Genomic DNA, 15,232 nt, shown 5'->3' with positions numbered 1-15,232 from the left:
TCCTACATAAAGACAAATGTTTTACTACTGTGAAGGATGGTGCAGAATGGAAAGAGAACATCCAGGGAGTTTTTTAAATAATACTATAGTTCAGGCATGAGATAATTTCTTGCAGAAAAGAAGAAATAAATCCTAGAAGTATTTCAGAACAAAAATAGATTAAATGTGGAAGATGAGAAAAATGATGGGCTTAAACATGTCTTAAAAACTTACAGCTTAGATGACTAAGAGTATTTTGAAACAAATTAGTGCGATATAGAATCTAGATAAAGAAAAATATGTGGGCAGGAGGAGAGAATGAGAATGTTTTCATCAAAATATATGTAATCAGCCGGGCTCGGTGGCTCAGCTGTAATCCCGCGCCTTTGGGAGGCTGAGGTGAGTGGATTGCCTGACTCCGCGGGTTCGAGACCCGCCTGGGCAGCGAGACCTCATCTCTACAATAAATCAAAAAATCAGCCGGGCGTGGTAGTGCGCGCCTGTAATTCCGGCTACTCGAAAGGCTGAGGCGGAAGGATCGCCGGAGCCCAGCAGGCGAGGCTGCAGTGGCCGGGAGCGGCCACTGCACTCCAGTCTGGGTGACAGAGTGAGACTCCAACTCAAAAAAAAAAAAATATGTAATCTAGTACCAATAATGATAACTGTTAGAGGCTTTCAGAAAGATATCTGAGTCTTCCTATTGAGAAGACAGGTCCTGGGAATAACAGCCTTCTGGATCTCCAAGTCAAGTATATAAAGGGTTAGATGTATGACAAAAATGGACAAAACTAAATTATTCTAGCCATTGTTTTCTGTGAGGAGAAATCAGGTCTATTCTACCATAAGTGTCTGTAGGGGAGTCATAAGGCTAGTTCTAAGACAGTAGCAGTAGTTCAAAATCAATCTAGCTTTAATGAATGTCTGCATGAAAATGATGTATATAGTTAGCAATAAAAGGGAACGATGTTCTTTAAGAGCAAGCCACAGCCAGGCTTGGTGGCTCAGCCTGTAATACTGCACTTTAGGAGGCTGAGGTGAGTGAATTGCCTGAGCCTGCGGGTTCGAGACCTGCCTGGGCAACATGGCAAGACCTCATCTCTACAATAAATCAAAAAGTTAGCTGGGCATGTAGCGCGCACCTGTAGTTCCAGCTACTTGGAAGGCTGAGGCGGAAAGATTGCCAGAGCCCAACAGGTCGAGGCTGTGGTGGCCGGGAGCGGCCACTACACTCCAGTCTGGGTGACAGGGTGAGACTCCAACTCAAAAAAAAAATAAAGAGCAAGTCACAAAAAGCCAGATCGACGTATGTTGCCTTAGATGAAGAAGGGATTAAAAGCAGGTGTGTGGGGAAGTGAATCCTAATATATTGGTGCTATTGCTTATTGATACACTTATCCATACTCAAGATAAAATTATGATCATTTTAAATAATAATTAATGTAGATAAAGGCTTTTGTGAGAATTAGATTACAGTAGTCCTCCCTTATCAGCAGGAAATATGTTCCAAGACACCCAATGAATTCCTAAAACTGTGGATAATATTGAACCTAAATATACTATTTTTTCTACATATGCATACCTATGATAAGGTTTAATTTATAAGTTAGACACAGCAAAATATTAAATATAATAAGATAGAACAATCATAACACTATGCTAGCATCACTATTCTTCTATTTGGAGACTTTAAGTAAAATAAGTGTTACTTGAACACAAGCACTGAAAAATCACAACAGTCATTGTGATAACTAAGATGGCTACTGCAGGGTTAATGGATGGGTGACATATAAAGAGCGATATATTGGACAAAGAGACAATTCTTGTCCTGGATGGGATGAAGCAGGACTGTGTAAGATTTCATCATGTTACACAGAACAGAGCATAATTTAAAACCTACAAGTTTATTTTTGGAATTTTCCAGTTAGCATTTTTGGACCATGGTTGACCCCAGGAGTTTGAAACTGAAGAAAGCAAAATTGCAGATAAGAGGGAACTGCTGTACTAAAAAATTAGTTAGGGGTTACATAAGTCTCCAGTAGGAGGCCTGAAGGATAGGCTTTATTTAAGTAAATGACACACCTCACTGTTCACGTGAACATTCATATCCAAATTCACTGCTAAAATCAACAGCAGAAAAATAGCAGTTTGGGTACATATCAATTTAGAATGACGAGTGGATAATTTGCAATTACTTTTTCTCTCCCAGACCAATTGTTTCTCATTCAAACAAGAGTGGCATGCCAACTTTGTGAGGGTAAGCTTCCCCACTTTCTCAGCTAAAAGGTTTCTGGACCTGGTCACATTAGCTTTATTCTGTGGGATCAACTCTTCATGGCCAATTCCTCTTCTATCACTGAGTTCCTACTGCTGGGCTTTTCCAGCATTGGAGAATTGCAGCTTGTCCTTTTTGTGGTCTTTCTCTGCCTCTATCTGAACATCTTGAGTGGAAACATTATCATCTCAGTCATCCGCTTGGATCGCAGCCTCCACACACCCATGTACTTCTTTCTTGGTGTCCTTTCTACCTCTAGGATCTTCTACACAATTGTTATACTGCCCTAGATGCTTATCAAACTGCTTTCTGTACTCAGGACACTCTCTTTTGTGAGTTGTGCCACCCAGATGTTATTCTTCCTTGGTTTTGCTGTCACTAATTGCCTGCTTCCTGGAGTGATGGGTTAAGATTGTTATGCTGCCATCTGCCAACCTTTGCATTACCTCGTTCTCATGAGCTGGAGAGTATGAGGACAACTGGCAGAAACTTATATTGTTAGTAGCTTCTTAATATCTCTGGTGGGAACAATTTTTATCTTTAGCCTCCCTTTCTGTGGCTCTAACAAAGTCAACCACTACTTTTGTGATATTTTCCCAATCATCCATGTCACCTGTGCTGAAAGTTACATCAATGAACTGGTCATCTTCATCTGTGGGGTCTTGGTGCTTGTCGTGCCCTTGATCTTCATCTGCATGTCATACAGTTTCATTGTCCACACCATCCTAAAGATCCCATCTGTTGAAGGCAAGAAAAAAACCTTCTCCACCTGCGCTTCCCATCTCATTGTGGTCATTGTCCATTATGGCTGTGCTTCTTTTTCTACCTGCGACCCTCAGCCAAATATATATCAGGCAAAGACAGGCTGGTGACAGTGACTTATACTATCATCACCCCACTATTGAACTCCATGGTGTACAGTCTAAGGAACAAAGATGTACAGCTGGTCATTAGGAAAATGATTGGGAAGACTGGGTTTCCTCTTAAGACTTTATAATCAGAATACTTTTCAAGAGTATAGTCATAATTGGTCGAATTGTGTCACTAATTGTCATGAGAGTTTCTAATTTATTCATCTGTCTGTGTGGTCTTATATGAGGTGTTTGACATTTTGAGACTTCATGTTCTTCTGTGTAAAGCAGGGATGGTAACAGTTTCTTCTCAGAGTTCTTTTTAAAGTATCTGGCAGTAAAGGATAACTTTCCTCCTCTTTCACTTTTTCTCGAGATTTATAACTCTCAAAAAGGTTTTAGCAACCATCATCATCTTGTGTCTTATATTTGTCTAGCTTGTTCAAAACTTCTGAATTTACTCTTAAAGATTATGTTCAGCTTAAAATGAGGTGCTCAGGTCTCCAGGTGGCTCACATCTAGTAATATGAGCAGGAACAGTGTTACTATACTAGTAATTGGATAATTTAAGATTGGACACTGGTTAGGTCATGATGTTAGTCATAATTTTTCTCTGAATCTAAATTTTAATATACAGAAAATAAGGATAATGCAATTTTCCTTCTCTATTTCATGGGGGTATTGTTTGTGTATAGTAAAGCATGCATAAAGTTAAAACCGTATGCAATGTAAGACTCATATGAAACAAGGCTTTGCACAACTCTGTGAGGACTATTTCACCCTCCAAAAAATGGTATTTTGGGGTGCTTTTTCTTACCACTAATTCGAATCACTTTTTATGTAGCATAGAAGTTATATAAATGAATAATATAGAATGATTAATCATCTTTTCTCATCTCAGACTGAAGATGTCTACGTGGCCTTCCACATGAAATGTATTGAAAGGGAGATTATACATGATGGAATACTACACAGCCATAAAAAAGAACAAAATTGTGAATTTCGCAGCAACCTGGATGGAACTAGAGTCTATAATACTGAGTGACCTCTCACAAAAACAAATGTACGAGTATCACATGTTCTCACTCATATAATGGACCTTGAACATCCAACCTAATACTATAAGAAAATGACTGACAGTAGTGGGAAACTATGGGGGGGAGGGAGATGGGATTAATGGAAGGAAATATCTGTCTGGGGATGGGGAAACACATCTTATCAATAGGGTGCCTGAATGAAATATATTTGTATACCTAACCCTTAACTGTACCCCACAGCATCATAATAAAAAATATTGATTATAAAAAAAAGGAAAGGGAGATAGTTCCAAATTTATCACCAGAATACATAATATAAGCGAGAGAAGGACATTGGTAGTCATCTTGCCCTATCTCTCACGTGTACATATGAGACTGGGTATATTCAGGGTGATATGACCATAGATTCTCACACATACAGAAAATCCGTCATCAATATCTTCGAGGAAAGCCAGCCTCTACTGACTAGGTATCAACAGCTTCACAAAATGTATGTTCCCATTGAACTCAGCTCTTATTATTTCCTCTAATTTCTACTAATGCGTTGCCTCTGTGATTTTCATGCATTCTGCCTCTTGTGTCATCCAGTAAGTCTAATTCTGGTTCACAGATATTTGAAACTGTTATGATAACAATCTGAACCTTTTTAATTACTCATGTGACCTGAATTTCAGATGCCTCACCATCATGGGTGTTGTTCTCTAGCTATGCTGAGGGTTATTAATATTCTTTTTAAAGTATAATATTTATATGTATTTATATGTATGAAGTTTATATGTCATCTGTGACCCCCTTTTCTAAGGTATAATGTAACTGTATATCCTCTGTTAATTTTATTTAGATATTCAAATTATGATGCATATAGTCAGAAGCAATGCTCTCATATGTTTAAATCACAATCTCTGTTCCTATTTTTGTCTAGTTTTTCTGTTTTTGGATTGTCTTTTTATTTATCTTTATCTTTATTGGTTATCTCCTTTATTTTCTTCGGTTCTTTTTCTTTCTCTAACAGATTTACAATTCCCATGTATTGACCTTTTTTTTAGGAACAGAGTTTGCTACAGACATTGTCTTGTGGAAATCTAACTAACATCTGTTATTTATTTCTAGTTTTGTTTCATGTTACTGAGAGAATATAATTGACATTAGTTCTACTTTTACTATTTGTTAATTTTCTTATTGATTTCTTCTGAATTATGTCTGGTGAAGTACTTTTGTTTCCATTACAGTTTTAGTAGTTTGTATTATAGATGTGACCTTGATTTTATTAATTGAACTTTTTTTTAAGTATACTACATTGTGTGTGTGTATGTAGCATGTCATGGTGTCACGGTGCTAAATTAACATACTTCACTGCATTTGTGTTTACTGGCTTTTCATTAAGTTTCTATCAACATTGATTTATAAATTTTGTTTTGGAATCTCTTTTAAAATGCTAAATATATATTGTGGGATTTAACATATGTATTCTGCTCATTATCATACTAAAATGATAGTGGGGTATTTAAAACACATGTCACCAAAAAGGTCACAGGAGAGGACTTTGTGTAAGAGATGGCAAAACAATTATAGAAGAAAAAAAAAAGGAAGGGAAGATGATTTACATGGCTCTAAGCAGATGAGAGAAAGCTGAAAATACACCTGCACAATGAGGGAAACCAACCAAAAGCAAACCAATTCAAAGACAAAACTATCTGGACATTGTCTTCACAATTGGGTCATCCATATGACACTAAAAATGTGGTTTAAGGTCTGAATAAGGAGGCCAACATCTCCCTCACTGTTTCTCAAATCAACTAGAGGGTTTATCCCCCCATTTCATAAAAAGGCCAATACTTCAGTAAAATACAATAAAAATCAATTACTAGAAAAATGAAGAATATCTAAACTATTATATACTCTCTTTCAAATGATGTGTCCTCTGATTGTGTGCTTGTTTGTCAGTGATATTAAATTATACAAAAGTTACTCACTACTTACAATTCAATTTCTTTGCCTACCTCATCACAAGTCAATGACAAAAACTCAGCATTAAACTTCAGACTCCTATTGAAGTAGTGTTACCTTCAGTCTCTTCCATGCCAGGTGAGATTGGAGCTTTCCTCTTATGGCAGTTAAACTGAGGAGTTCTGTCTAGAAACATCTGGCAGAATTTAAGCAGTAGAGGAGTTGTACTTAGAATAGAGGATTGAGGGTATGCTTATGGCATGGAGCATCATGACCATCTTTCCTACACTCAGCCCCCAGGTTGACAACCAGTCTTAAACATTTCACTTAGGAAACAGGATAATTTGTTTTTGGGAATGGAGACTGGAAGGTAGGGGATACCTCTACAAAATAAGTGTTGTTTTGCCTGTCTCTTCTGCCTTGGAACCCAACAGTTCATAAGGTCTACCTATGTACACATAACTTCAAACAAATGTGTTAGTGCCATAGGCTGGGATATATTTGAACACTCAAGAATTGCCAGACATTAGAAGAAATCTTAAGCATGAAACACAGAGGTCTAAATATAAGAGAAGAAAGCTCTCAGGAAAATACAAAAAATGCATAGAATAGAAAACAATATAACTGATATTTTCATATAAACTATATTGCCTCCAAGAATGATAGAACAGTATAGCATTGATATTCTGTTAATCAAAACACAAACATACTTATAGAGAAATGTACAAATTATGACTAACACATCAACGAATCATCATGAAGTCAGCATGAATAGGTCAAAAAACAGACTTTGAAAAGTAACCGATCACCCACTCCCTCTTCTACAACAGAAACATGTTCATGGCTTCTAAGAACATGCATTGATATTTGCAGGGTTTCAGATTTCACAACAATAGAATTATAAAGAAGACATTCTCTAGTATCATTTTTATCATTTTATGTTAATTCAGTGTTATGCTCCTTCAAGTTTAGATTTCATTTGTGAAATAAGTTTCCTTTCATTTCTAACAACTTGCTAGTCTATCTCTTCTCTTTCCAAAACTTATTTTCCTCCAGTCACACATAACTGAGTTTGCTCTTCTGGACTTTGCTATTATTTCATATATCACTGCTTTGATTTCTTTTTTAAATTTTATTTTATTTTATTTTAAAGATGTGGGGTATAATTCAGGATTAGGTATACAAGTGGACATCGAACAGGTAAAGTTTGGGCCTCCTTTCGGCTCCCACTTTGCCTGGTTTAAGATCAAGCACCTGCATTGATGTTGTGTCCCCCTCAACCCACCCCAGCAGTCTCCCGCTATCGCCAATCCCTCTCATATAGTATTATGGTAAATATTCAGGGTTCAGTTATAAGTAAGAATATGTTATACTCTATTCTTTGTTTCTATGATAAATTACTGAGTATTATTGACTCTAAATCCATCCAAGTTGCTGCAAAGCCCATATGTTTGTCCTTCTTTATGGCTGCATAATATTCAAGAGTGTATATGTATCACTTTTTTTATCCAGTCCAGTTTCAATGGGAAGCATGGTTGGTTCCATGTTGTTGCTATTGCAAATAGTGCTGAAATAAACATGCGTGTGCAGTTATATTTTTTATAGAATACTTTGAGTTCCTACGGGTGTATTCCCAGTAGGAGGATTGCTGGGTCATAGGGAAGGTTAATTTATAGTTCTTTTAGAAATCCCCACACTGTTTTCCATAGAGGTTGAACTAGTTTGCATTCCCACCAGCAGCGTAGAAGCATTCCCTTTTCTCTGCTTTCTTACCAGCATCTGTTGTTTGTTGTATTGGTGAAGGCCATTCTAACTGGGGTTAGGTGGTATCACAATGTGGTTTTGATTTGCATTTCTCTGATGATTAGTGAGGCTAAGCACTTTTTCATGTTTCTGTTGACTGCCCATATATCTTCTTTTAAGAAGTGTCTATTCATGTCTTTTGGCCTTTTTTTATCAGAGCTGTTTGTTTGTTTTTCCTTTTGGCACATTTGAGTTCCTTGCATATTTTGGATGTTAGGCTTCTGCCAGATATATAGTTTGTAAATATTTTTTCCCATAATGAGGTAGTCTCCCCACTTTCTTGATAGTTTATTTGGTTTTGCAGAAACTATTCAGTTTAATCAGGTCCCACTTGATTATCTTATCACTTATGGCATGGACACCTGGGGTTTTGATCAGGAATTGGTGGCCTAATCCAATTTTTTAAGGGTGTCTCCTGCATTTTCTACTATTCTTGTGGTTTGAGGTTTTATGTCTAGGGATTGATCAATTTAGTGTTGATTTTTGTGAATAGTGATAGGTAGGGGTCCTGTTTCAATCTTCTGAATGTGTTCAGCCAGTTTTTCCAGCACCATTTACTGAATAGGTTCTCCTCTCCCCAATGGTTGTTGGTGGAGGATTTGTCAAAGATGAGTTGTTTGAGAAATTGAGGCTTTGCTTCTGGAATCTCTATCCTGTTCTATTGGTCCATATGCCTTTTCTTGTGCTAATACCAGGCTGTTTTTATTTTTATTTTTATTTTGAGTTGGAGTCTCACTCTGTTGCCCAGGTTGGAGTGCAGTGGCACACTCATGGCCACTTTAGCATTTACCTGCTGGGCTCAGACAATCCTTGCATCTCAGCCTTCCAAGAACTACAGGCATGCACTACCATGCCTGGCTAATTTTTTGATTTACTGTAGAGACAAGGTCTCACCAAGTTGCCCAGGCTGGTCTCAAACCCCTGGACTCAGGCAATTCTCTCACCTGAGCCTTTCAAAGTGCTGGGATTATAAGCTTGAGCCACCACGCCCAGCCTGTTTTGATTATTGTAGTCTTATAGTAAAGTTTAAAGCCTGGAAGGGTGATACCTCCCACTTTATTTAGTTTTCTAAGGATTCTTTAGGTTATTATGCTCATATATGCTTCCATATAAATCCCTGTATTGTCATTTCCAGGTCTGAGAAGAATGCTGCTGGTAATTTTATGGGCATTGCATTGGATCTGTAGATTGCCTTTGGTAGGATGGACATCTTAACAATTTTTATTCTTTCTATTTATGCACATGGAATTTTTTCTATTTGTTTAAGTCTTCTTGGATTTCCTTGAGTAGTGTTTTGCAGTTTTCATTGTAAAGGTCTTTCATTTCTCTGAATTTTTGCATCAATGTTCATTAGGATTGTTGGCCTGTTGTTCTCTTTTTTGTTAGATCTTTATCCAGTTTGTATATCAGTGTGATGCTTGCTTTGCAAAATGACTTGGGGAGAATTCCATCTTTCTCAATTGCCTGAAATACTTTCAGTAGAAATGGTATTATCTACTTCTTGCAAGTTTGTAAAATTTTGCTGGAAAGCTATCTGGTCCAGGGGTCTTTTTTTTTTTTTTTGTAGGTAGTTTACTGATGACAGAGTCAATTTCCTGGGTTGTTATTTGTCTATTTGGGGTTTCAATGTCTTCTTGTTTCAATCTTGGGAGGTTGTGTGCTGTCAGAAAATTCTCTATTTCATTTAGGTTACCAAGTTTGTTTTTATACAGGTGTGCATAGTGGTCTTTTGCATTTCTTCATGGTCTTTTGTGATTTGATCTTTTACATTTCTAATTGTGTTTTTGGGGGGCTTTTTCTCTCTTTTCTTAGTCATTCTGGCCAGGGGATACATGAATCTTGTTTATTCATCAAAGGACCAACTTTTTGTTTTATTGATGTTTTCTATGATACTTTTGTCTTCTGTGTCCCATATTTGGGCTTTTACTTTATTGACCTGGATTCTTCTGCTAAAAGTAGTGTTTTGGTGGTCTTGTCTTTCCAGCTCTCTAAAGTGACTTGTTAGGCTGTTAACTTGTGATCTTTCCATTTTCTTGATGTGTATTCATAGAGATATAAATTCCCCTTTTAGATCTGTTTTCATGGCATCCCAGAGATTTTGGTAATATGCTTCTTCATTTTCATTTGTTTACAGCAATCTTTTATATTTCTATATTGATTTTTGTGTTGACTCAGTAATAGTTCAGCATCATGCTGCTTAATGTCCATGTCTTTTTGTGTTTGGGGGGAATTTTGTTGGTGGTGATATTTATTTTTACTCCACTATGATCTGGGAAGGTGAATGGCAGTATTTCAACCTTATGAATTTTTTTATGCTCGATTTATGACAGAAGTGTGATCGATCTTGTGGTATGTTCCATGTGGTAATGAGTAGAATGTATGTTCCGTAGTTGTTGGGTGAAGTGTTCTGTAGGTATCTATTAAGACCATTTAGTTAAGTGTCAAGTTGTGGTTCTAGATCTCTTCGTTGATTTTTTTGCCTCGATGATCTACCTATGGTTGTTAGCAGGTTATATAAGTCCTCAGATATAATAGTGTTAGTGTCTATATCTTCTTTTAGTTTACTTAGTAATTGCTTTATAAATACTGTTGTTCCTGTGTTTAGGATGTATATTTCTTGTTGATGGATTGAAACTTTTATTGTTATGCAGTGTCCTCTCATATCTTTCTAAATTTTTGATAACTTAATGGTTTTGTCTGATATTAAGATCAAGACTCCTGCCTTCTTTTCTGATTCATTTGCCTAGAAATTCATTCTCTATCCTCTAACTTTGAGTCTGTGTGCATCCCTTGTGGTGAGAAGAGTTTCCCTTGTGGTGAGAAAATGATTGGGTCATGGTTTTTTAATCCACTTTGCCATTCTGTTCCTTTTCGGGTGCATTTAGTACATTCACATTCAGGCTGATTACTGAAATGTGATAGCTTATCCCCATTATGAAGTTCTTACAAAGTTTTTTCTTTGTTTTCTTTTAGGTTGATGTGTGTGTTTTCAAGTTTGCAGTCATGATGTATTCTCTGTTGATTCTGTGTTCTTCTGTTCTCTTCAGAAGTATGTGGATATTCTTTTTTCTTTCTTTCTTTTTTGCTTAACATCTCATGTAGAGCTGGTTTGGAAGCTGCATAATATTTTGGGAATGGATATCTGAGTAGGATTTTAATTCTCCATCACTGATGAAGCTGAGCTTATCTGAGTAGGAAATTCTTAGTTGAAATTTTTTATCTTTGGGGAATTTGAATATTGGACTCCAGTCCCTTCTAGCTTGTAGTGTTTCTGCTGATAGGTTTACTGCTATTCTGATTAGTTTTCCCTGGTAGGTAGACTGACATTTCTCTTTCTGCCTTTAGGACTTTTCTCTTATACCTACTTTGTACAGGCATATTACTGTGTCTAGAGATTGGTCTTCTCATTTGATGTCTTGCAGGTGTTCTCTGTATCTCTTGTGTTTCATTGGTTACATCTTTGGTGAGACAGGGAAAGTTGTCTTGAATAATCTCCTGGAACACTTGCTCCAAGGTGTTCTCCCTTTCCCTTTATTCTTCTGGGTTACCAATCAGATGTAGGTTCAGCCTCTTGATATAATCACACAGCTTTTGGAGGCTTTATTCTTGTTCTGTGAGTTTTCCTTCTATTTTTTTCAGATTATTAATTCCATGCTTTGGTCTTCAGGTTCTGAGATCTTTCTTCTGCTTTATTAATTCTACATTTAATTCTTGTCATCTTGCTATTTATTTTCTGGATGAATGTTTTTGTGGCCAAAATCTATGTTGCAAGTTATTTCAATGTTGCATCTTGCCTTTCTTGAGTCTTATTCACTCTTTCCATTCATTTCCTGATCCCTGTTTTATTCTGGGGTCAGTCATTGATGACTTCCATTGTTTGGACTCTGATGTCTGATTTTTCAGGCATTTTCTCTTTATTACACTGGGAATTACCTGTGTTCTTCCATTAATTTTTCCTCATTTGTGACAGATCTCTTTCCTTTCTCTTTAGTTCCATTATTCAGTGGTAGTGGGAGAGGTTTTCACTTCTGCTGTTTGTCCAGTCCTCTATTCTTCCCTGAACACAGGGCTCTGAATTTGTTCTATTTTGAAACAGAGCTGTGGGCGGGAAACATTGCTGTCTCATATAGTTTTGAGTTGAATAAAGTGGAGGATGGGGAGTTAAGATACAAAAACTACTTGCAAATTATGATTGTGGTATGGGTTCCCTGACACCCACTCCCTACCGCCACTCTATATGATAATGTAATGGGTATGTGTGTACACCCCTGAGTCCACAATACAGTAACAGCAATGAAGAGAACAGAGAAAAGTGGAGTGACATGAGATGGAAAAAAATTTAAAAAGCAAAAAATAAATGCAGAAAAACAAAAGCAGAAACCAAAGCAAAAAACAATTAAACACACACACAAACACACACACTAAAACCAAAACAAACTGGGAAAAAACAAACAAAAAAGAAAAAACAGAAAAACTGAACACACACACACACACACACACACACACACACTTCCAACACAAAATGAAAAAACAGAAAAGACGAGAAAAAGAGAATTCAAATTGAATCCTCACACATATATTCACACACATTAAACTAAACAAGAAAAAACATTTTAAAAAAACCTCTGAAAGATGGGCACTCAATCATTCACATACACATATAAACAGAAAACAAAAAATGAAAGAAGAAAGAAAAAAGATGGTGGTGGGGGGAATCCAGATCAAACTCTTCCATGCACATTTCTGCACAAGGAAAAAAGAAAAAGAAAATTAACAAACAAGGAAAACAAAAATAAAACACAACCTAGTCTCTTGTGGCAGGTTCTGTTCCTCTCAGTGGCTTACAGGTAAGCCCCTCTGCTGTCTCCTGTGAGGGGACATTCACAATCTCTCTAGTGTCCCATCCATGGGAGGAGGAGGAGGCAGTCGGGATGGGTGGAGTTTCAGTCCTCCCTTCCCACTCTCATATTTTCAGGGGAGATCTCCGGTGGGGAGGTGCAGGATTCTCTCTTCCTTGGGTGCTGGTGGAAATCACCCCACCCATGCTTATCCTGGAGTAGAGTCCTCCTATCATGGGTGATGTCCAGGCTCTGCCTGGGTTCGTCACTTTCTGTAGTGCCCCAGTGTGTGGGCCTGACATTCAGAGGACTGCTGGGGAGGAGGGGGTTGGGTCAGTCCCAGACTCACTGTTGATCTCTTTGGGGGTCTTCTTCATCCTTTTCCAGTCACATCCTTTGTCCCATGGCTGAATCAAGGTAGGGGGTAGGGTACCTGAGACTCAGCACTCATACTGTCCCTCTGGAAGATATGCTTTCAGGATATTCCCCCTGGGTCATGATCAACTCCTGAGTAGTTAATCTTCCAGTCACAGAGATCAGGTCTTTTGGTCTGTGGTGAGCAAGCCAGAGCACTTTCCTCCCCAGTTTTCAAGATGGTTGCAGGGAGCCTGTTTCATCTTCTCCAGTAGGGCTCTGCCTCTGGCGCCCTTGCTGTGCTCCCTCTTCAGCCCGTACTGCCTGTGTCTAGTCAGGTGCTACAGTGGTAAGGCAGAGCCTGGAGCCAGCAGTCACTCTCAGCAGCTTCTTCCAGGGAAGGGCTTTACTGATTTTTTTAAAATGGCACTCGGCTTCTGTGCCTAGGAAGTGCTGGGATCCATGCCAAGCTGCTGTGGCACCAGCTGCTTCACCAGTATGTTTATAATGAATGCATGGGATTAGCATCTGCATAATGTGGAGTAAGTATTGGGCAAATTAGAAAGTCAATTTAAATTCACTCCTGGGATAGCCTCAGCTGACCCAACAGTGAGTGCTGGAGCCAGAATGACCATTCACAGATGTTCTGAGTTAAGTTGTCATGACCAGGGTTTTTATCAACCTGCATCAGTAAGTGTTTGGCTGTGATTTGCTCCAGGAAGCGTCATGACTCTGAGCAAGGTGTTGCTGACAAAATGCCTGATGTGCCTGCCAGATGAAGTCTGCCTACAGACAGCACTACTATCAGCTGGGACAACAAGTCCTTTATTTGATGGAGAATTTGAGAAGTACATCTCTGTTTTCACTACACAGACATTTAGCTACTTCTTATAAGGATATTGTACTACTGATGATTTTTTTGTCTCATAAAAGCTTCATCAGGATATAAGCATGATATTCTTCTAAATTGATGTTTATGTGAGTGATTTCCATGTACTCTTTCAAGGAGAGAAGGATCTATACTTCTATTTCCAGTTTTGTAGCTGTTGAGCTCCCTCTTGTGTTGTCATCAGAAAGTATTCAACTGTTAGCTAGAGCCTGGAAACATTCCTTGTTTTGTCTAATATTCTCAAATTGGCCAACTGACTTTTTAGTTATTAACACTGGAAGTTTTTTGTTTTTTGTTTTTGCTGTTCTTGTTATTCTCCTGATATTAATACTATCAGAAATTATTTTTCTTTCCTTTCTTTTTCACAATTTCTGACACTATACTGTGAGTTCCTTGAGTATATTTTGTTGATAAGAATCTAAAACTGAAGTCATAATGGTTTTAATTTCCTTTTTACATTCACCTTTTTCCTTATCTAGTTTTTAAATTAAGAGATAATTTTTATAAATAAAATTTAAACATTTAAGTGTAAGTTGTTTGAGGTTTTACAAATACATTCACCCACTTCACCACCACATCAATGAAGAAATACAATATTTTCATTATATTCAAAAGTTATCTTGCATTGCTTGACAGATGATTCCATACCTGAAGATAACGCTGTACTGAATTCTATTAATATAGTTTAATTTGCACTTCCTGAATTGGATATGTATGTGATAATACATGATGTACTCTGGTATGTCTAACCTTTTCTTGCAAAAAAATGCTTATGAGATTTATCCTTCTTACTGCATGTAAAATAGTTTATTTTTATTGAAGTATTTCTCTCAATGGATATAAAATGTGTTTATTTGTTTATCTGTTGAAGGACACTTGGTTTGTTGCTAATTGTTAGCTGTGATGAATAAAACTTCCATATTTTGAACAAGTATTTTGTGGACTTTTGTTTAATTCCCTTTTTTATGTCTAGGAGTAGCTTTTCTGAGTCATAAGGTAAGTATATATTTAGCTCTATAATATGCTGCCCAAGTGCTTTTCAAAACAGGTGAACTACATAAAACTCTCACCCAAATCTCTCCAAATTTTGGCATTGCCTGTTTGGTTTTGTTTTTGCATTTCTAATATATTAGTAATTCTAGTGGGGCAAGTACTGTATCTCATTTAGTTTTATTTTGTACTACTCTGATGTCTAATTATGTGGAACAATTTTTTATTTACTCATTTTTTGCAAATTGTTCTTCTCTTAAGCACATTTTAAT

At 37.3% G+C, this 15,232-nt stretch overlaps 1 pseudogene; it reads left to right on the top strand.

Annotated features, from left to right (window-relative positions):
* Window positions 1-2,310: 2,310 nt before the first annotated feature.
* LOC103256435 lies at window positions 2,311-3,248 on the top strand (annotated as a pseudogene).
* Window positions 3,249-15,232: the final 11,984 nt, after the last annotated feature.

Source organism: Carlito syrichta, unplaced genomic scaffold, assembly GCF_000164805.1.
Source record: "Carlito syrichta isolate Samal-C Ts95f unplaced genomic scaffold, Tarsius_syrichta-2.0.1 Scaffold289448, whole genome shotgun sequence".
NCBI classification, from domain to species: Eukaryota; Metazoa; Chordata; class Mammalia; order Primates; family Tarsiidae; genus Carlito; species Carlito syrichta.
Note: the sequence above shows the minus strand (reverse complement) of the source record. Positions and strands in the feature narration are given on the sequence as shown.